This window comes from Octopus sinensis, linkage group LG6 (genome assembly GCF_006345805.1).
Source record: "Octopus sinensis linkage group LG6, ASM634580v1, whole genome shotgun sequence".
NCBI lineage: Eukaryota > Metazoa > Mollusca > Cephalopoda > Octopoda > Octopodidae > Octopus > Octopus sinensis.
In genome coordinates this window covers 83,711,106-83,716,348 of record NC_043002.1, presented here as the reverse complement: position 1 = coordinate 83,716,348, position 5,243 = coordinate 83,711,106, and the positions used below count along the sequence as shown (strand labels likewise).

The 5,243-nt window shown below is 36.1% G+C and overlaps 1 long non-coding RNA gene across 1 annotated transcript in view; it reads right to left on the bottom strand.

Annotated features, from left to right (window-relative positions):
* The window catches only part of LOC115213113, a 24,515-nt gene extending 19,505 nt beyond the window's left edge, over positions 1-5,010 (bottom strand). Inside the window, exon 1 of the long non-coding RNA XR_003881788.2 lies at positions 4,953-5,010. This is a non-coding gene — a long non-coding RNA (uncharacterized LOC115213113). The remainder of the gene's footprint in view (positions 1-4,952) is intronic.
* Between the last annotated feature and the right edge of the window lie 233 nt (positions 5,011-5,243).

The window sequence follows — 5,243 nt, the reverse complement described above, 5'->3', positions numbered from 1 at the left end:
CGTATATATATATATATATGCATACATACATACGTATATGTACATATTTATATATATACATACATACATACATACATACATACATACATACATATATATATATATATATATATATATATATAATATATATATATATATATATATATATATGCATATGTGGGCACATGACGTCACGAACGTGTACAACAAAAAATACGAAGTACGAGTACATGGAATATGAACTATTATTTTTCGAACAACGAAAGAAACAAATAGGAAACAAAACAAACAACATATAGTACGACCTTCATCAGTTGTTGACTGTTTTTCTACTCTCGTATTTCGACTATGTAACAACAATACACGCTTTCGATAAAACAGTTGCTCCCGCAAAGCAAATTAAATAACATTTGGGATTTTGCCGGGGGTCAAAATTGGTAACACAAACAGGACAATAAAAACTAACAGGAGGGGCTGCTAAGCCTAAACGATGTTTTGATAGCGAACGCGTAAATCAAACTTTGACAGGAGACAGACAAGAACACGTCTTCCTTGTTCCACCTACAACGGAGAGAAAGAAAGAAACACAAGTTAGGATAAGAAAGAAAGATGACCGATGATCACGTGGGAGGCAGGTGATCAAGGGAGGAGGAATGAGGGAGAGAGAGAGTGAGAGAGTAATAGCATAGAATAATTGGAGAAGAGGAGGTAAAAGAATAAGGGAAAGAAAAACGAAAGAGTAAAAAGATATATAGTGTGCACATCAGAACTATTAAGATAAAACTTATTTGGAAGAGGATGCGTAAGTTTTATACAATACATATATAATTATATATATATATATATATGATGAATAAGTATCCGGACTGTTGCCGTAGTAATGAAGCTGAAGCAAGCAGAGTAAAGCTGCTTGGCAAAGATTGACCTTGAACTCTTCCGTGCATGTGCACTAAATTTTAACGCTCTAGCTCACTTCCACTGTTTACAGCAGTGCTTAGTATGAAGGTGGGTTGCGTGTGATCGTCGCATTGGCCGTGACAGAGAAAGTTGTCATGGCGATACCTGCTCAGTGGCCTATGCAAAGCTGCAGAAAGTATATGGAGAGGCGTTTATGAGCCGCACACAAGTGTACGAGTGGTTCATACGTTTCCAAAGTGGCCGAAAAATGTCGATATTGACTAACATTCTGGGAGACATGCAACCAGCAGAACTGAGAAAAACATTACAGGTGTGCTTGCAGCTGTGACAGGAAATCGTCGAATCACCATCAGTGAGTCATCAGAGGATGTGCAGATTAGTTACGGTTCATTTCAGTCCATTATCAACGAAGATTTGGGTATGAGACACGTGTCTACCTAGTTTCTGCCCATACTGCTTTCAGCTGACCAAAAAGACACTCGGGTTTCAATTGCACAAGATCTCCTTGATTGTGTCGAGAACGATGAAAACTTTTAAAAAACTTTGCGTAGGCCTCTAAGCAGGTATCGTCAAGCTTTCGAAAGCTAAAGAATCAAGTGAACAACATCCTGCATGTTGACAGTGAATTCTCCAAGGGAGTTCACTTCTTTTTGGCCTCTCATACAAACCCAAAGAGCAGGGCTTGCATGTCGCAGCAAAGACTTTGAAAAGAAAGTCTCTGCACACTACAAAAAACTTATGCATGGATATGCTTTCCCTAAACTAGAAAAGAATTACAATATTAACATGAAGTGTAGACCGCTATTGGACTCAAGACCACGTCATCATGTCGCAACTTGAAGTCTATGCTTTTACAATCGTAAATGTTTCATGAACAAACGGAACAGCGAAGCCATTAAAATCCCATGATGCAACCGCAGATGTTGATTATGTGGCTTCGGTGGAAAACATAACACATATAATCAGCTGCTGTCCAACAATATGATCGAGTTACTACCGCTCACTGCGACATGATGCTGTTAAAACAACATACAATGCCATCCGTAGGAAAAAGACTGCTCTGGGATAAGTATAAACAGTTCCGTTGTGGAATAGGAGCACTCCGTCGGTTACGACGACGAGGGTCCCAGCTGATACGATCAACGGAACAGCTTGCTCGCGAAATTAACGTGCAAGTGACTGAGCAATCCACAGACACGTGTACCCATAAAGTAGTTCTCGGGGAGAATCAGCGTGACACAAAGTGTGACAAGGCCGGCCCTTTGAAATACAGGTACAACTCAATTTTTGCCAGCTGAGTGGACTGGAGCATGGTGAAATACATAGATACATAGATACATACATACATACATACATGCATACATACATACATGCATGCATGCATACATGCATACATTCATACATACATACATACAAACATACATACATACATGCATGCATACATGCATACATTCATACATACATACATACAAACAAACATACATGCATGCATACATACATATATGTGGAGGCACATGGCTTAGTGGTTTGAGCAGCGGACTCGTGGGTTCGAATCTCATACCGGGCGATGTGTGTGTTTATGAGCGAAACACCTAAGCTCCACGCGGCTCCGACAGAAGGTAATGGCGAACTTCTGCTGACTCTTTCGTCACAACTTTCTCTCACTCCTCTTTCCTCCTGCATCTTGCAGCTCACCTGCGACGGACCGGCATCCCGTCCAGGTGGGGAACCTATACGCCAAGGAAACCGGGAAACCGGCTCTAATGAGCCAGGCGTGGCTCGAGAAGGAACACATACATACATACATACATACATACATACATAATCAGCCCAAGGAATATTATTGGGTCATTCTCATCGAAACGTCTACCAAGTGCAAACTTAAAAGACCTGACAGTTATTTGGGATGGAAAAGAGAATTCATGTACAGTCATAGATTTTAGTTACGTAGCAGTTGTAAGTATTTCTTCCAAAATCAATGAGGAGAATATTTATGGACAGTTACTTTGAAACCAGCCTCTACGTTCTACATTCATACCAATAACCGTTGATGCATTCCGTTGTGTTAATAACTGTCTAAGCGACGATTTGGAGAAGTTGGAGAAGCTAGAATTTAAAAGCAAAAGAAAGACCCGGCTAACACGAACTTTACAGACACAATCTGTAATTTGAACAGCAAAAATATCCAAGACTTTGTGACAATTATTGTTGTTATTCAGACTCCAAGGATGCAGTTTGTCTCTTTCATAGGAACCGACTCCCATCTTCTAAAACGGATACTAATGAAAAAATGTAAGAAAAAGACATATGCACATATACATAAATGTATTCTCCCCTCAAGTCTCAGTCATTATATTATGACCTTCTTGAGGCTGTTAGGAAATATTCTATTCCAATGAACTAAAAACATACTTTATCGACCTTGGAATTGTAATAGACGAAATTTCCGTCCTCTGTATTAATTCTGTTTATATCAAATTACTAGGCAGATCTAAACGATTATACTCCAACCATAGAGGTTGTGATTCTAGAAAAGGTGGTTGTTAGCCTCTCTTAGGAATCTTTATTATTATTACTGCCAGTAAAGAAGTTAGAACATTCAAATGCATATCCTGTGTTGGACGTTAAACATAATATAACGAACACACACACACACACACACGAAAATATATTTCGTTAATAAAATAATTTGTCCATATTTTAAAATTAGAATTGGTTGTTTTTTAAAAAAAATAAATGACATTACGTTTGAATGTTTTTCGAGCAATTCATTTTTCAGTCATATTGTTTTTCTACTAGCATGCCCTTTGAATAATTTGACTTCGGCCAACATACTTTCGATCAATGCACTTTCGACTAATCCATTTTGATGTATTTGTGATAGGTGAATGTGTTGTATTCCATGCATATATATATATATAATATATATATATATATATATATATAATATATATATATATATAATATATATATATATATATATCTAATATAGGATAGAGTTTTTCGAAAAAAATTCTATCAATGGCCAGCATATTAAAAAATACCTTTAAAGGTTAAATTTATAAACAATTTATAAGCAAGGGCAAAAGAAAAATATTTCTAATGTCAAAATATGCCGAAAATGACACTTGCTTGTAGTGATAAATTACATGGTTATTGACGTAGTGTCCATTTTCGGCATATTTTGGCATTAGAAAATTTTTTCTTCTGCCCTTACTTATAAATTATATATATATATATATATATATATAATATATATATATATATATATATATAGATATATATATATATATATATATATATATACATGGTGTGCGTGAGTGTGTCTGTAATACATCAGTATATATTTAATGTATTTATGACACACGTATGCTTATTGTATGTGCTTGCGAGAGAGTGTAAATATATTTGTATGTGTCTTTTAATTATATTATTTGAAAGACTTTAAAAGCATTTAAAGGTTTGCCCGTATATTTTTATTGGATTTGCCGTTGAAATAATATATTTAAAAAGGAAAAGAATATATTGTTTATTTTTAAAGTTAAGTGTTACGAAGTGATAATCTGAACTTCTGCTTTGCGATACAAACATCTGAGGAGGATTTTTTTCCCTTTCTCTTTTCAATTGTGCTGTGCAAGATAATAAAATCACCGAACGTCCAGGAAATAGGCTCTGACGAAATAAACGCATAGCCAAGGCCATAATGGTTAGTAGGTTCGCTTCGCAATGCATGGGCTTGGATTCGAACCCACTATGAGGCATGCTGTGGGAGACTTTTCTGCTATATATCCTTGGGCCTTGCAATTGAAATTTGGTAACCAGAACTATTCCTGGGTGGTAGACTTAATCCTTGTCTCGGTTTAACACCGCCACCTGGTTCTCACAACGCATTTGTCAATTATTTATTATTAAGTGACATGAAAGCGTCAGTTATCACTTCTAAACACTTTTGTACATCTGATAACAAGTACTTATACAAAAATTGTCAGTATTTCAGAAAATTCACTAATAAAATTATCACGATCTATTATAAGAATACGCAATTTTATACTTACTTTACAATTTCATGACACGATTTCATGCATGATTTCATAAGCATTCATCATCTGTGGGAAAATAAAGTAGAAACGTATGAAATTTAAAGAAAGTTATTTTCTATGGAAACATAAGCATTATTGCTACTTTACACAGGACTACAAATGTGACTGCAGCTGTTGTTTAGCGCCTGGTCATTTCTGATCGAGCAGACTTATAACCAAAGACACTCAACTTGTGACCCATTCCATTCTCGGAGAAACTAAATTATCTAATGTGTTGTGGCTGTATGGTTAAGGAGCTTGCTTCTC